This window comes from Anomaloglossus baeobatrachus, chromosome 3 (assembly GCF_048569485.1).
Source record: "Anomaloglossus baeobatrachus isolate aAnoBae1 chromosome 3, aAnoBae1.hap1, whole genome shotgun sequence".
NCBI classification, from domain to species: Eukaryota; Metazoa; Chordata; class Amphibia; order Anura; family Aromobatidae; genus Anomaloglossus; species Anomaloglossus baeobatrachus.
In genome coordinates this window covers 492482377-492500821 of record NC_134355.1, presented here as the reverse complement: position 1 = coordinate 492500821, position 18445 = coordinate 492482377, and the positions used below count along the sequence as shown (strand labels likewise).

At 42.8% G+C, this 18445-nt stretch overlaps 1 protein-coding gene across 6 annotated transcripts in view; it reads right to left on the bottom strand.

Moving 5' to 3' along the window:
• The window catches only part of ZBBX (zinc finger B-box domain containing), a 341437-nt gene that overhangs the window by 1012 nt on the left and 321980 nt on the right, over window positions 1-18445 (bottom strand). The gene's annotated exons all lie outside the window — the stretch shown is intronic.

The following is an 18445-nucleotide window of genomic DNA, read 5'->3' as shown; positions in this document are numbered from 1 at the left end:
CTCACCTGTAGAAGTTGTGCCAGTCATAACTCCTACATAGGCATAAAATGGCATCTGCTGCAGCCCCGGAGAGACGTATTACAGATGTGAAAGAAGGAAACCAGGATATGCTGTGCTGACATCAAACATCCGGACGTTGATTAATTTCTCCTTTACTTAACCAGGTCAACGCGTTTCGGAAGACAACCGTTGAACTGAAATCTTGGCTACCAGGAGGAAATTAACTTTATTCCTTCAGGCAGCCTACAACTTTCAGTCACAGAAGCATAGCTGCAGCGATTTCAGTCACTGCTCAGTATGTACACTGACTGACTGCAGACTCTGTACTAAAACAATGTTGAGTCAGCTGACAGTCACTTATGACTAAGGACTTAATTTGTTTTTATTTAAAGTCCGAAACGCGTTAAGAGCACCCATGCTTTGATGTATGTTTCCAATCTTCGGTCTCCTTTTTGTTTTTGCTTTTAATACTTCAATAAAGAATAAGAAAAAGTTTTTATCGATAAGGAATCTGTGCTGGATCCTTTCCTTCCATTTTGCTGTAGCTGACAGTCAGTGCAGGGGTCTGATTTCAGCAGCCATGCACTATGCATTGGTGACTGGTGACTGAAACGGCTCTGTCCGTGCTTCTATGACTGAAAACCGGAGGCTGCTTTTCCTGGTATCCGGTTTTTCAGTGCGGCAGCTGGGCAGTTTTAAAACGCTATTAACCTGTAGATTAATGTCTTATCTTTAGGTTAATAACTGTTTTTGACATGACATGTTCCTTTTAAGTCTAATGACTATATAAAAAACTTAAATATTTTGCTATTTTGATATTGAGACTAATATATATATATATATATATATATATATATATATATACTGTATATATATATATATACTGTATATATATATATATATATATATATATACTGTATATATATATATATATATATATATATACTATATATATATATATATTTACTGTATATATATATATATATATATATATATATATATATATATACTGTATATATACTGTATATATATACACTGTATATATATATATACACTGTATATATATATATATATATATATATATATATATACACTGTATATATACTGTATATATATATATATATATACTGTATATATATATATATATATACTGTATATATATATATATATATATATATATATATATATATACACATATATATATATACACACACACACATACAAGCGTCACAAGGGTAAAATGTTTTTTTTCCAGCACAAATCACTATGATAACCTAAAGCCTAATTTTAGTAAATACACATAATTCACAAAGCTGCGGAAAGCTGAGATACCAGGTGATAATTACGGACGTCTGCATTTTCTAGAGCTACTTTAGTGGTTGGATTTCAGCAAACAGCTCCTTGTTTGTCAGCTTACTGCGCCCCTGTTACCATATTTGGAAAAGCAAGTATATTGAAAATATCAGCCATGTCTGATTCTTCGGGTTTTTCGTGAAGCTGCGTTATATGCAGCATGCAGCAATTCCATTGTACCACTTTCCATATATCGTGCAGTAATTTAAAACCATGAACTGCATAGCAACTCTATATTAACACATTTCAATAAGGAATTATAAAAAAAAAAAAATTACACCAAGCAGGTGTAGGAAGAGTTACATATCTTGAAGCTCGTTGGCCCTAATTCTAATTTTTAAACAAGGTTCTTAACTATGATGGGTCTTTAATAGTAATGTTTAATAGTAAACTTGCTCCTTAGCTTTTCCAATCAAACAACAAATATGGCTCTGTTATCCATATTATTATTCACAATTCAATATAAAATGAAAACTAGTATCTCAAATTCAGAAATATTAATCATACACCCTTTTTTTCCTATAAAAAAAACAAGACAAACAGGACTGAAACATAAAACTGTCAAAAAAATGGAGGGGTTGAATTATGGAGGAAAAGGAGGGAATATCGAATTACTTACACAGCCTGGAAAAAATCCCACAGTTTCCAAACTGCATTGACTTAATCAATTTGAATATTACGCACAGCTGTTAAATATTCCAGTCGCCAGAGAGCGCAAATGCGCTCCATGGGATCAGTTTTTGATGGAGAAGAAGTCCGATTCCAACAGCAGGTGATAAAACACCTTGCGACAGAATATTTAGGCATGGCCTTGAATATTTTTTTACCCATTTTATTAAAGAGAAAATGTCAACAGGATTTATCAATCTAAAGTAAAGGCATGGCCATAATGTAGCAGCTATACTGAATAAATTGATATCTTTGGTGAAGGAATCCGATCTGAGGGTTTTTTTTAACCAGCGTTCAAAGTTCTCTTCTAATAATATTTCTGTGCATCGGGGCGGGAATGTGGATAGGGACTTTTTCTGCTCCTCCATCCTCTGCTTGCTTCCTACGTTTCAAGGCGCCTGGGTACATACGTCGTGCCATCGTCATTGGCATGTGTAGCGCTGGTGTCCCTCCATCCCATCGCTTCCCCCACTGCAGGAACATGCACTTACTGCAGCAGCAGGCTCTCACCATGCTACCTCCACGTGGGTGCTCCCTACTTCTTTCTCCCGGGGCCTATAAATGCGACACAAGGCCTCTGTGCTACGGATGGACCTACTTATATCGTAAAAGATGAGAGTAAACCGATATCAGTGGTCAGGGTCCACCGTGCAGTGGTGGTAAACTGCAGCTGATAGAATAAGGCTCTACTGATATTCAACAAAGCCCCAGGTAATAATATACGCCTGTGTTACAGGTCACACAGGTGTTAACGCAGGTATAATTACTCAGAACCTGCGTGTGCAGTCTCTGTGTTCTAGGCCACACAGAAGCTGTAGCATAATATAGCGGGACCCTGTTAACTCACAGGGCCTGAAGCGGGTAATAATATATAAAGGACATGACCCTGTTAACTCACAGGACCAGATATGGTGCAATGTTCTCCTGTGACTTCACAGAAGTTAATATATGTTGCATACACAGTATGGATAGGGATAGGCCTGCAGAACACTACCCGTATTCTGCTAGTATATGCTCTGGGTATATGCAGGAGTGAGTGTGTAGGGTACTGCTCCTATATCGGGATGTATTAGGGTGTAGCCGGTTAACCACCAGTCCCTTAGCGGCACAACCCCAATATCTATGGAACCCTGCCTAGCCGGTTTCTGACCCTAAATCGGTCTAGATGTGACCGCGACGCCTCACCCTAACCTGCCTCCTGACCCTCAATCAGTCCGGTTGGACCTCGCCGCATATCCCTACCTAAGAAAGCGGTGTGCTGCTGAATGCACAAAGATGAGTGCGCACCTCCATGTGGGCGTCAGGGCTTTTATCACCTCTGTACCGCCCACAAGATGGAGGAACCATGTGTAGCCAGCCCCTTTGGCCAATGAGAGCCTTACGCATCACAGATGATGTCACGGTGGCCAATAAGAACGTGCCACATAACTGATAATGTCACCGGCCAATAGGAATGCGCCATTTCACAGATGATGTCACGGCGGCCAATGGGAATGTACCACATCACCGATGATGTCACTGTGGCCAATAGGAACGTGCCACATCACTGACATGCTCAGATAGTGTCAAAAGACCCATAGGAATCCCGCACATGCTCAGTAGGCTATTTTTGACACCTAGTGTTAGAATTCAAAAAAAAATCCTGGTCACCATCTGTGGCTCAGGAGATCGGGCCGAGCGACCTTGGGTACGGGGAGGAACAGCTCCAGAAGACAAAGGAGGAACCCCCGTACCCCGATGATTCGTAACACTCTGGGAGTGCTTCTAGAGCATGGGTGTGCATCGCTGCCCTTCTCATAAAGTGCCACTGCACCATTTACTGGAAGTGTCTCTCAGCCTATCGCTGAGAGGCACTGGGTACTTAAGGCACTCTCCCACTAGGGGAGGTGCCTGATCAATGCATTCAGTTAGTTAGGGGTGCTAGTTGTCAGGACCCCTTGTCTGCTGTGCTTCCCTTACAGTGTACAGGGTCCATGCCTGTCTCGTAGTCCTGTCAGTACCCTGTGTCCATCCGTCTTGTCCGTGCCACCAGCCTCAACTACCCTGGAGGTCCTTGCTATACTAAAGACTGTGTCCGTCCACCCAAGCCGTGCCACCAGCGAAAACTACCCCAGAGGCCCTCGTCATACTAGAGATTGTGTCAGTCCATGCCCACCATGCCACCAGACTCGGTTACACCGGAGATTCTTGCTACACTAGTGACTGTGTCCACTTGTCCCTATGTCCATCCCTGCCCTAGGAGTCAGCTACCACAGTCCTGTCTATGGTACCTGGCCTTTGCCTTACTGTGGGTGCTTAGTCAAGTCCCTCTAACTTAGTGTAAGCCTGGGGTCCCCCTGTGGTCCAGTGGGTCCACTGCTGCTCACCACTTTACCATCTCCTGCAGCGAGCGTTACAGCGTGGGTGGTGCATGTGCAGTATGTAGTTTGATTTCATGGCCTGTCTTCTAGTCTTTAATAAAATGACACCAGAGGTGGTGCATGTGCGGATTCAGATCTCAGCTCAATGATGTCTTCATTAAGCCAAGACCTCGATCTGTGCAAGCATTGCCTCAGCACCATTTTATTGCAGACCTGAAGACCGGTTGTAGAATGAAACTGCGCAAGCACCTCCCATGCCAATGACAGCAACATTTTAAAAAAGGAGGCAGGTCACTGTATAATCATATATCGTTAGAAGTAAACTTCAATAGCTGATTAAACAAGAAACACAAATCGTAATCTTTTACCAAAATATCAATTTAATCAGTATAATAGTACCAGTATGGCCAAGTTTTTACTATATATTGTTGAATACTACTGGCAGGTTCTCTTTAAGTAAATAAACATATTGAATCTATTAGGACCTGTGTACAAAGTATCTAAATTACAATAGTCTTGGTTATGTTCCACAATGGAATAATATTCAGGCATGTCCAAATAATATGTATGAAAGATTCAATGCCAGAGTTAAGGCCGCTTTACATGGGACGATTTATCGTGCGTTCGCATGAGCGATCGCACCCGCTCTTATCATTTGTGCGTTAGGGGCAATTAGTTGCCCGTGTCGCACAAAGTCGGTAACCCCCGTCACATGTACTTACCTCCCGGACGATCTCGCTCTGGGAGGCGAACATCCTCTTCCTGAAGGGGGAGGGACGTGATGAGCGGTACGTAACATCCCACCCACCTCCTTCCTTCCGCATTGCCGTCGGCCGCAGGTAAGCTGCAGTTCATCGCTCCCGAGGTGTCACACGGAGCGATGTGTGCTGCCTTGGGAACGATGAACAACCGGCGCGCAAAAGGACGATCGATTTTTTGAAAATGAGCAACGTGTCAACGAGCAACGATAAGGTGAGTATTTTTGCTTGTTAACAGTTGCTCGTAGCTGTCACACGCTACAATATGTCAAACGATGCCGGATGTGCGTCACTAACGACGTGACCCCGACGACATATCGTTAGATATATCGTAGCGTGTAACGGGCCCTTTACACCCTCAACACTTTTTTTTTATATGTTGTATAAACCATGCTTCTGGCTGCTCTCCTCCATAAAGTCTGTCAGATGGGAAGAGGACGTTCTCTTACCAAGAATGTTTCCCTTTTATGCCGCAATAACACATCTGTGTTTCGTAGTCCTAGTCAGTGTACGGGTCAGGAATCTTGTAGACGGTCAATGCTTCACGATCCCTACTAGGCCTGTGAGACACCCATGTGTGAATGCAGCATTAGACAAATACAGGTGACAAGCTGGTTGGTCTGGCAACACTTATTTAGAATTGTGTACATTTCTAAGATTAACCTTATAGTAGACGGTGTGTTTGTCTTCATTTTTAGGATTCTGTTGTTCTTCTGCTGATTGACTAGTTGTTGCTGTTTTAGTCCTTGAGAAATTTTGTTGCATTTTCACACCTTACTACTGGAGACTACTATTTAGCATCTAGGTTTGCCCTTTATTAAGATGGCCAATTATTGTTCCTGTGGAAGCAATCTTATTTTCTGTTTGGGCCTGGTTCAGAAATCATAGAACTCCAAGGAATTGGTTGAGTATTGTATCTACACTTCTATCTAGCTCCAGTCTCCTATGAACTGTCTTGCCCAGATTGTTCCTACTCCACACAGATTTACTCATCATTTCTAGCTCCTACTCTTGAGGATGTTATTTACAACTTGCTGTAAAAAGCTCGTGTGCTTGATATAGGATTCTAGCAGTGCTTCACCAGTATCTTAATATGCACATTATCTCTAAAGGGTGGTTTACACGCAGCTCGTAAAAGCACCCGCCCCCGTCGTTTGTGCATCCCGGGCAAATTGCTGCCCGTGGCGCACAATATTGCTAGTCCCGTCACACATACTTACCTGCCTAAGGACGTCGCTGTGGCCGGCAAACTGCCTCTTTTCTAAGGGGGCGGTTCGTGCGGCGTCACAGCAATGTCACATGGCCGCCATCCAAATGAAGCGGAGGGGCGGAGAGCATCCGCAGGAAAGTGATGCCCACCTCGTTACTGGAGGACACAGGTACGGTGTTGTTCGTTGTTTCTGGGGTGTCACATGTAGCGATGTGTGCTGCCTCAGGAACGACAAACAACTTGCGTCCAGCACCATCAACAATATTTGGGATTTGAGCGACGTGTCAACGATCAACGATTAGGTAAGTATTTGTGATCATTAGCGGTCGTTTGTACGTGTCACACGCAATGACGTCGCTAACGAGGCCGGATGTGCATCACGAATTCCGTGACCCCAACAACATCTCGTTTGCGATGTCGTTGCGTGTAAAGCCCCCTTAAGTTAGTGGGATTTCAGCAGAATTGAAATGGGATGAAGCAATGTGTCTTAGGCCCCTTTCAGACGTCTGCGTTTAAACAGGTGCAAGACACACGTATCGGTATGGTCATCCGTGTAACATCCGTGTGACTGGTACCGATAAAAATGCATGATACTGAATTGAATGTTTTTTTAATGTGTAAAAGATGGTCAAAGCTTGAAAAATTATAGATAGAGATAGATAGATAATAGATAGATGATAGATAGATTGCTTTTACAGATAATATTGATAGATAGAACAGATAAAGTAGATAGCTAAATAGGTAGATAGATAGAACATATAAGATAAATAGAGAGATATAAAGAAAGAACATATAAAATAGACAGAAAGAAAGAAGAGACAGAATAACGATATACAGTAGATATAGAGAGGTAGCTAGCTTGGCCAGCTGTTTTGCAGCATTTTTATTTTTGTTTGTAAAAAAAAAAAAATATGACATTGGGTCCCCCCAATTTTCATATCCAGCACAGGAACAGCAGCAGCTGTAGGCTGCAACCCTCAGCTCTCTGCTGTATTTTGGCTAGTTATTAAAAAAGGAGGGGATTCCATGCTTATTTTTAAATTTTTATATTTAAAAAAAAAATGACGTTGAGTCCTCTCCATTTTACTAAAATAAGCCATGGTACAGCAGACAACTGGGGGCTGATATTATTAGGGTGGGAAGGGCCATGGTTATTTGTCCCTTTCCAGCATAACAAAAGCAGCCCACAGCTGCATAAGAAATGACGCATCCATTAGATGCACGAATTCTGCTGCTGGACCTGGCTCTTCCTGTTGCCCTGGTGCGGTGGCAAACGGGGTAATATTTGTAGGGTTGATACCAGCTCCAGCTAGCATCACGCCCAGGTATTAGTAATGGTTGGCAACTAGTAGACACCACCATTACTAATCCAGTAGTTGAAAGGAGAATAACAAAGTTTATATGAACAGCCCTTGTTCACCAATTTATTTGTTTTTTATAAATTAAAAAAAAAAAAAAAAAAGGTCCGCCATAATTTATGGTGAGGTCCCACAATGTTCCCCAAAAGCAAACCTGAAAACACATGAAAAGAGAAAATTATTCATACATAAAGACAAGAGACACCCTCTTTTCCAATTTATTTCCTCATCAAAGCCCTAATCCTGGTCTGCCGTAATCCAATTAGGGGGGCCCTCGTTGATCCCATACTGCTCTCACATTCAATGGAGAACTGAACATTCCCCATTGATTGTAAGAGCAGGCCCTGCAGACACACACACACTGCTGTGTATGCTTCCCTCTAGTGACCTGGACATTATAAGGTCATCCCAGGTCACCACCGGGGCGCCCTCATCAGTGTGTGTGTGGACCGGTCAGGAGGTCATCACTGCTGTGTGTGCTTCCCTGAGGTGACCTGGACCTCATAAGGTGAGCCCAGGTCACTGCAGGGACACCCTCAGCAGTGTGTGTGCGGGCCCAGCATTAATGTCACGGGTTCATCGGAGTTCACAATGAACTCAGATGACATCCTGACGACACCCCCGTGACATCTGCGCTACAGCGGGTGTCACGGCAGTAATGTCACGGGTTCATCAGAGTTCACAATGAATTCTGATGAACCCATGAAGCGACAGTCGCTACACCCGAGGTAGCGCGGGTGTCACGGGGTGTCGTCAGGATGTCATCTGAGTTCATTGTGAACTCCGATGACATCCTGACCTCACTGTACACACACACACACACAGCTGGATACTCACCTATGCCCAGCAATACAGTCCCCGGCACTGAAGTCTCCGCTGCTGCTCCTGCTCTAAGCTCCTCAGTGCAGTGAATATTCTTTGAGAATAATGAGCAGAGGCCAGAAGCAGGAGGCAGCAGAGCTGAAGACATCAGCGCTGGATACAGGTGATTATAGAAAATCTTTTTATTTCAAAAACCCGTGTTTTCTCCTGTACATGTCACACTGATGTCTCACGGATGACATCAGTGTGTGGTACGTATGACACCCATACTGCCAGAGAAAAAATGGACATGTCTCCGTGTGTGTGTGCGGGGCCATGTAGAGTCACACGGTCCATGTAAAAACACGGACGTGTGAGGAGCACCATGACAGAAATTCTTTTTATTACACTTTGTGTATAAATCCCATGTAAACTTTATTGGACCCATTATGTCATAAGGGGGTTCAGGAATTGGTGTCTGCGACTGAATACAATTAGTGTGTATTATTAAAGCTTATTGTAGGCTGTATAGGAAAGCCCATGATGAAATTCTATGGAAGTGGAATGCCAAATTATATTGTAAGTAGGTAGAAACTATTTATTTAAAGTCATTCTTAAAAAACTACTGTAGTACTTAAAGGGGGTTTGTCAACAGGTTTTTGCTATATGATCTAAAAACAGCAGATGATAGAGCCTGATGCACAGTTCAACAATGTGCCATTTATTAACCTGCTGTTCTGTTGTTTACTTATATTGAAGGTTTTATCACATGGGACTACACTAGTCCAACCATGCCCCCCCCTCTGATTAGCAATTATCTGTCATAGACTTTGTAGACAGTGAACCTGGTGTTGGCGGATGAACTTTGTGAGCTCTACTGCATTGCTAAATCTAAAAACGATTTTGTCACGTCAAGTGCTACACTGAGTAAACTAAATGATACATAGTTGGATTCAGAGTCTCTTTTCTTACATTATGCTGCTCTCAGATGAGGTAGTAAAAAACCTTTTGACAGATTCCCTTTAAGAGCATCTGACACAGCCAGACCACACTGTTTTTTTCTTGATATTAATATTCTTTTAGATATACAATAGCTTAGATTTGACCAAATTAATTTGAGAATTGCTGCCTGAAATGATTGCAGTTCTCACAAGGGAACACCATAGTAAGGGTTTCTAGTAAATAAAGTTGTTTTCATATGAGGGTAACTGTCACGTCTGATATAAAGCCAAAAATGGAGATCTGGAGCATAGTCCATTTACCAAATAGGACCTTTGTGATGGTGGGATATGGGGGGAGGTGTATCATGTGCAGATTCCTATTTTAAGCTTGATTCACTGTCCATTATTTGTACTGCTTGTGTGTACATTGTATTGTCTGTAGGTAATCACCCCCTGTAATGCAAGGATATAGCCTCTTGAATTGCTGCTATCGCTAGCTGTGGGGGAGGTGGGCATGGAATCCACCTACTGTAAACGCTCTGCTTACCTGAGGGGTAGAAGCAGTCTGTTTGGAGAACTCGGAGAGAGAAGGATTGATCATCTGTGAGAAACTGGGGCTTTTCAGAGAGACCTGAACATTTATCGCTTACCGGACTATATTTGTGTTACTGGACTAATTTTACCCGCTGTTTTGTGGATTATGTTATGGACCATTTGATTTGCTTGGAATAATGCTCTTTGGATTGTATAGCCATTTCTCGCTCTGTTGATTGTGTGATACAGGAGAAGGACCCCATCACAACTGGTGGCAGCGGTGGGATCAACAGAGCACAGCTTACTGGAGATCAACCCACAGAGTGAGTACAGAAACTGGACTGCATCCAGTCTAAAAGAGAGAGCCAGAGATCTGGGCCTGAGCTACCAGGGACTGAGTAAAGAAGCCTTAATTGATCTACTGTGGGTGCAAGCCAGTCCACCTCCTCTCAGATATCTGATGGACAAACACTGGGGGCAGGGATCCCTGCCCCAAAAAGCCAGTGGGTGGTGTGGTTCGAAGAATAAATGGAAGCTCTTGCCCCGGTGTATCTCAGGATTATAAAGAGCAGGCTGCTCGCCGAGCACAGAGGAGACAAGAAACAATGGTGTCCAACAGAGGGAGTAATATGAGTTGGAGTGTAAACCCAGCGGTCTGGTATCCTGTATTGATCATCCGGGCGGACTACAAGCCATTTGATGAGACTTCCGGAGATGTGGAAGGCTTCTTCAAGGACTTTGAGCAGCAGTGTACCGTGATGGAGGTGCCCCACTCTGACTGGATGCGTTTATTAGTGGGACTCCTGAACGGAAGCCTGGCAGAGGCTTATCGCACCATTGACTCACAGCAGAACCGGGATTACAACATTGTAAAGCGGACTATCCTGGATTACCATGCCATCACTGCAGGCTGACATAGGGCACAGTTCCGAGACCTGCAATGCATCACAGGGGATCATTTAGGATGTATGCCCATAAGATGTTCCAGGCATGTTGGAGATGGCTGGAAGCAGAAGACGTCTTCACTGTGGAAGACATTTTACAGGTATTTCTTATAGAACAATTTCTGTATAAGTGTCATTCAGAAATACGGGAATGGGTCAGAGAGCGCACGCCGTGTACCATGGATAGAGCTGCAGCACTGGCTGATGTGGCCCTTACTATCCGACCGCAATGGAGGATGCTTCTGGACAATAAGCCACAGCCTGCTGCTGCACCCTCGCCCTCTCCGGTTATATCTGCCCCTCCACCCAGCTGCAGGCCGATGACAACCACAGCTCCCAATCCTGGGCCCCAACAGTTCCGACCATGCCCTGGGGGAATCACAGAGAGGAGATGTTATGGCTGTGGACAACCTGGGCACCTGCAATCCAGTTGTCTCGCAAGAATTCGGAGGGAACCCCACGCACCTCTGTTTTGTCCAGTGCAATTTGTGCATTCCATCCCGCCTGAGGAAGAGTTACCACCACCTCTACTGGAGTGTACCGCTGACCCCTGCACCACAGATGCCCCTGTTGGAGTGTATGGCCTCCGGCCTTTGTCACTGGAAGAAGTACAATGCCGAGGAGAGCCTGGGCATTTGCAAAACACTTGCCCTGTTGGTCGATTGAGGAATGACCTTGCACCAGATCGACCTGTTCATTCTCTACAGCCAAACACAATGATGAAAGAGTTCTCATCCCTTCAAGTTGACTGGCCTAACGATTCAGACACTCATGGTCGGCCACTAGGGGTTTATGGGGTGCGAGCCACAGCCCCGAGTTCCTCTTACCATCAAAGCAAGCACTTACAGGAGGTTGTGCTGGATGGACAGAGAGTCATTGGATTTTGTGACTCTGGGGCATTTCTCACAATAGCTAATCCCCGAGTGGTTCGGCGAGAGGCGATACATCATGGGCCAGGGATTGTTATTGAATTGGCTGGAGGACAATGGAGAATATCCCAAAGGTGACTGTAGATCTGGACTTTGGCTTTGGGGTCAAGCAATGTGTGGTTGGGATGATGAGCGGCCTGCCTGCAGATATTCTCCGAGGAAATGATGTGGGAGATCTACAATGATGATTTCTGGGTGCAGGAAACACAGTTTGAGTGAAGGAGGACAGAAAGGGCAGATTTTCCTTCCAACCCAACCACTGTACAAGGGACTATCTACAGCTTCTCCATCCAATACAAGCGTGGAAGCCAACACCAGAACGCTGATGGATTGTCCCGGCAAGAAGAACCATAGACTATCCACAGCTGATGAGCAACATGGACTTAAGTGAGATGACCAGAGGTCTGTGTAGACCTCATGGCATACTCACTTATTCAGAATGAGGGAGAGGTTATGATGGTGGGATATGGGGGAGGTGTATCATGTGCAGATTCCTATTTTAAGCTTGGTTCACTGTTCATTATTTGTACTGCTTGTGTGTACATTGTATTGTCTGTAGGTAATCACCCCCTGTAATGCAAGGTTATAGTCTCTTGAAGTGCTTCTATCCCTAGGTGTGGGGGAGGTGGACATGGAATCCACCTACTGTAAACTCTCTGCTTACCTGGGGGGTAGAAGCAGTCTGTTTGGAGAACTTGGAGAGAGAAGGATTGATCCTCTGGTAGAAACTGGGGCTTGTCAGAGAGACCTGAACATTTATCGCTTACCGGACTATATTTGTGTTACTGGACTAATTTCACCCTCTGTTTTGTGGATTATGTTATGGACCATTTGATTTGCTTGGAATAAATGCTCTTTGGATTGTACAGCCATCTCTCGCTCTGTTGATTGTGTGATATGCGAGAAGGACCCCGTCAGAACCATCAATTCACAAATTTACTTAGAGATATGTTGAAGATACACCATTGCGGAATTAAAGAGAACTTGTACTCCTCTGATATGTATATGCACAATCTTTCCAATAGAAATTGAGATATTACTTTAGGGTCTGCAAGATGCCTGTGGAATATTAACTGACAGGGTTTTAGTGGTATTAATTTTATACTCAAAGATGCCCACATTCCTGGTGAATGCCATGAAGCATAGGCAGTGAAATATGTAGATTAATGAGTGTTAAAAAGGCATCATCTGCAAACAAGCAAACCTTGAAATCTCAATACTTGAGTCTAACTCCAGTGATGTCAGGGTTCTCACATATTTTTTCAGCAGGGACAGAGTACACAGCTGCCTTGTGTATTTGTAAACTATCACATATGCTATGAGGCAATTAAAAGAATGATTTAGGGGATGTCTATAGGGTATACAAAGCCATGAAAATGGGTCACCTAAACCATAAATGTTCATAGTGGGAAACAAAAGGGGCTAACTAAAGAGACTTAATGGTTTTTCATTCTATAAGCTAAGCAGGAATGCCACACGTCCATTCTAATTATCCACCTCTACTAGGTATATTGCTTTTCTTGTGTTTTTTCAACTTGGTGGAAAGATATGAATCCTACTTAATCTGATTAATTGTGGTAATAATGGATTGCTAGTAATCATGTTGCCGGCGCAGCCAGATGTGATCAACCCCTATTAAAATAAATAGGGGCTTATCTGTAGCACCATGCTGCAGAAACTATACAGGTGATGGAGCAGTGCGGTTCTGCTCCACAACAGATCACATCTGACCAGCACTAAGAACAGCTGGTTGGTGGGGGGTGTATAGTTTCGCACCCTTAGGCTATGTGCGCACGTTGCGTACTGGCCCTGCAGAAATTTCTGCAGCGATTTAAAGAGCACACATGTGCTTCAAATCGCTGCAGAAACAAAAGCCGATTCCATGCGCTCTGCATGTAGCCCCTCCCAGCCCCTCCCATAGACAGAACAGGGACTTCATGCAGAGCGCACGAAAGAAGTGACATGTCACTTCTTAGAACGCGCGCTTCTGGCAGCAGCCGAAGCGTTGCGCTCTAATATGCCACGTGCGCACGGCTCCTCCACAATCTCCATAGATTATGCTGGGGACGCAGGACGCATGCAGTTACGCTGTGGTGCAGATCGCAGCGTAACTGCATGCAATTATGCAATGTGCGCACATAGCCTTACTCTTCTGATATTGATATCCTATCCTAAGTATAGACCATCAATATAATAGTACTGGACAACCCCCTTAAACAACATGTAAAAATCCCTGAGCTACTCTGATTATGCCACTCGTCTGTTTTGCCATTTGTTCCTTTTGAAGTGCGGTATGTGAAATCTCTGCTTGTAATCCAACTGGGCTTTTCTTGAGAGTCATCTCTCGGAATTGTGCCTTCAACTCTTTCTCCCAGAGTCTGTCCATGACATTTGAAAAGTGTAAATTAAAGTCTTCTATTATAAGAAAAGTTGTAAGAGGCATGGGATTACAGAAGAATTAGGAACAGCTATATTGTCATACACAAAAGACCAATGAAAAAAACACTGCAAATATATATATCGACTCTCTAGATCTAAGTATGATTTAGTAAAGAGAATAGGGTAAGATTTAGAAATACAGCAGGTGAAATAAGTACTGAACACATCACCAATTTTGTAAGTAAATATGTTTATAAAGAGTAAAATCCATATGGTCAGTGCTAAGACCCAATAATCCTATAGTTCTGCAGCTAGATTTTTAAGGCAATAAACCCCTTATTGCCTGGGATTAAACTAGAATATATATATATATATATATATATATATATATATATATATATATATTTATATTTATATATACAGTTAGGTCCAGAAATATTTGGACAGTGACACAATTTTCGCGAGTTGGGCTCTGCATGCCACCACATTGGATTTGAAATGAAACCTCTACAACAGAATTCAAGTGCAGATTGTAACGTTTAATTTGAAGGTTTGAACAAAAATATCTGATAGAAATTGTAGGAATTGTACGCATTTCTTTACAAACACTCCACATTTTAGGAGGTCAAAAGTAATTGGACAAATAAACCAAACCCAAACAAAATATTTTTATTTTCAATATTTTGTTGCAAATCTTTTGGAGGCAATCACTGCCTTAAGTCTGGAACCCATGGACATCACCAAACGCTGGGTTTCCTCCTTCTTAATGCTTTGCCAGGCCTTTACAGCCGCAGCCTTCAGGTCTTGCTTGTTTGTGGGTCTTTCCGTCTTAAGTCTGGATTTGAGCAATTGAAATGCATGCTCAATTGGGTTAAGATCTGGTGATTGACTTGGCCATTGCAGAAGGTTCCACTTTTTTGCACTCATGAACTCCTGGGTAGCTTTGGCTGTATGCTTGGGGTCATTGTCCATCTGTACTATGAAGCGCCGTCCGATCAACTTTGCGGCATTTGGCTGAATCTGGGCTGAAAGTATATCCCGGTACACTTCAGAATTCATCCGGCTACTCTTGTCTGCTGTTATGTCATCAATAAACACAAGTGACCCAGTGCCATTGAAAGCCATGCATGCCCATGCCATCATGTTGCCTCCACCATGTTTTACAGAGGATGTGGTGTGCCTTGGATCATGTGCCGTAGACTTTCTTCTCCAAACTTTTTTCTTCCCATCATTCTGGTACAGGTTGATCTTTGTCTCATCTGTCCATAGAATACTTTTCCAGAACTGAGCTGGCTTCATGAGGTGTTTTTCAGCAAATTTAACTCTGGCCTGTCTATTTTTGGAATTGATGAATGGTTTGCATCTAGATGTGAACCCTTTGTATTTACTTTCATGGAGTCTTCTCTTTACTGTTGACTTAGAGACAGATACACCTACTTCACTGAGAGTGTTCTGGACTTCAGTTGATGTTGTGAACGGGTTCTTCTTCACCAAAGAAAGTATGCGGCGATCATCCACCACTGTTGTCATCCGTGGACGCCCAGGCCTTTTTGAGTTCCCAAGCTCACCAGTCAATTCATTTTTTCTCAGAATGTACCCAACTGTTGATTTTGCTACTCCAAGCATGTCTGCTATCTCTCTGATGGATTTTTTCTTTTTTTTCAGCCTCAGGATGTTCTGCTTCACCTCAATTGAGAGTTCCTTAGACCGCATGTTGTCTGGTCACAGCAACAGCTTCCAAATGCAAAACCACACACCTGTAATCAACCCCAGACCTTTTAACTACTTCATTGATTACAGGTTAACAAGGGAGACGCCTTCAGAGTTAATTGTAGCCCTTAGAGTCCCTTGTCCAATTACTTTTGGTCCCTTGAAAAAGAGGAGGCTATGCATTAGAGAGCTATGCTTCCTAAACCCTTTCTCCGATTTGGATGTGAAAACTCTCATATTGCAGCTGGGAGTGTGCACTTTCAGCCCATATTATATATATAATTGTATTTCTGAACATGTTTTTGTAAACAGCTAAAATAACAAAACTTGTGTCACTGTCCAAATATTTCTGGACCTAACTGTATATATATATATATATATATGTATATATATATATATATATATATATATATATATATATATATATTATATATATATAAAAAATTCTTATATGTAGAAAATCTGCGCTGAACCAAGGTATATCTGCATTTATATTTTTATTTCTATTTCTACTCACAGAGTGGGAATATTTGTGGTTAAAAAGTTACAAGAAAATCTAATATCTAAAGCTCAATGTGTGTATGTATGTCCAGGATTGGCATCTGCACCGTCGCAGCTACAGCCACAAAAGTTTGCACACTCACACATCTGGACCCCGAGAGCGTCATAGGCTATGTTGTGAGGCGAAATTTTAAGCCCGCAAGTTCCAATTTATCAATCAATTTTGCCCCTATCTACATAATGGGGAAAAGTGAAACGAAAAGTGTATCCACTCCGTCGCATTTACAATCAAGAAATTTTGCACAGACATCTCATGTGACCCAGGGAATGTCGTAGACTATGTTTTGACAGAAAAATGTAACCCTGCGCTTTACAGTAACACTCCAAAAAACATGCCTCCATTAAAGTAAATGGAGCCTGGAACTACAGGTTATTAGTAGGAGCTGTGATTGGTTGCTATAGGAACAAAAGACATTCATAGTATAAAAAGCTTATATGTGAGGTAATAAGATGTCGGTAGGGAGACGGATAGAGAGGGACAGACAGACAGAGACAGACAGAGAGACAGACAGGGAAAGAGACAGAGATGGAGACAGAAAGGGAAAGAGACAGAGATAAACGGTGAAAGAGACAGACAGAGACAAACGGTGAAAGAGACAGAGACAGACGGTAAAAGAGACAGAGACAGACGGGGAAAGAGACAGACCTGGAAAGACACAGATGGGGCAAGAGACAGACAGACATGCAGACAGGGACAGAGACCGGGAGACAGGGAAGAAGGAGACAGCAAGAGAGACAGACAAAGATAGATGGGGAAAGATACAGACATTGATAGAGACAGACGGGGAAAGAGACAGAGAAATAGAGACAGACAAGGAAAGAGACAGACTGAGACAGGCAGACAGGAAAAGACAGAGACAAAGAGACAGGGAGACAGACGGGGAATGAGACAGACCTGGGAAAGAGACAGACCTAGAAAGAGACAGATGGGGAAAGAAACAGAGAGGTAGAGACAGACAAAAAAAGAGACAGACAGAGACAGGCAGACGGGGAAAGAGACAGACAGGGAGAGAGATAGACCTGGAAAGAGACAGACCAGGAAAGAGACAGACCTGGAAAGAGACAGACGGAGCACATTACTTGGCCAATTTAGTTAAATCTGTGTGGAATCTCTGTGGTGTTGAAATATATGTTGTGAAATGCTTCTATTAGAAATGTAATTATTAAAAGGCAAAAACTAAGCTATCTATTTGTTTTGTGGTTTTTGTGTGCAGAATAAATTTTTGTTAATACATTCTATTTTGTTAACAACAGTTATTAACCCGGGCAAAGCCGGGTAGTACATCTAGTAGTACATAAAACACATAAATTTACACAATAATAAGATAAACACTCAAAAAACCTCTGAAAAGACTCTAAAAAACTCTATAAAAGTGTGGAGCCCTGGCCGGTGGCTACCATCTATTTTAGAGAAAAAATAAAAAGTTTTTTGTTTTTTGGTTGGAGAAGTGGTTAAAAGTTTTCCACAAACAAATAAATAAATAAATCCATTAACATCCAGGAATTCCACAAGGATATACTCCGTTCTAAAATAATATAGATTAATATAATGCAGTTTCTCGAAAAACCTTCAGATATTGCTCTGAAACATGTGCTCCACATAAAGCCCGCTCTTCTTGGTGGGTTTGAATTTTACCGCACTCTTAGCGTATTACCGCTGCAGTCATACAGGAGTATAGCAGGATTGTAACAAAACACCGGGCGCCCGGTGCAAGTTACCTGACAAGCGGCCACCAGTCTGGAGGTTCTAGAGGCAATACGGTCTCTGCGCTCTATATAGTCTTGGTGCCTGAACACAGCAATTTCAGCAGCGATATGCCAGGTTTCCTCTGTATAGACTCCTGGTGCCTGGAGATGGGAATACCACCAAGGTTATGTCAGGTCACAGCTCTGCTCTGGGAGACAGGCAGGTGGTTAGGTTCCGGGGTTAGAGATCCT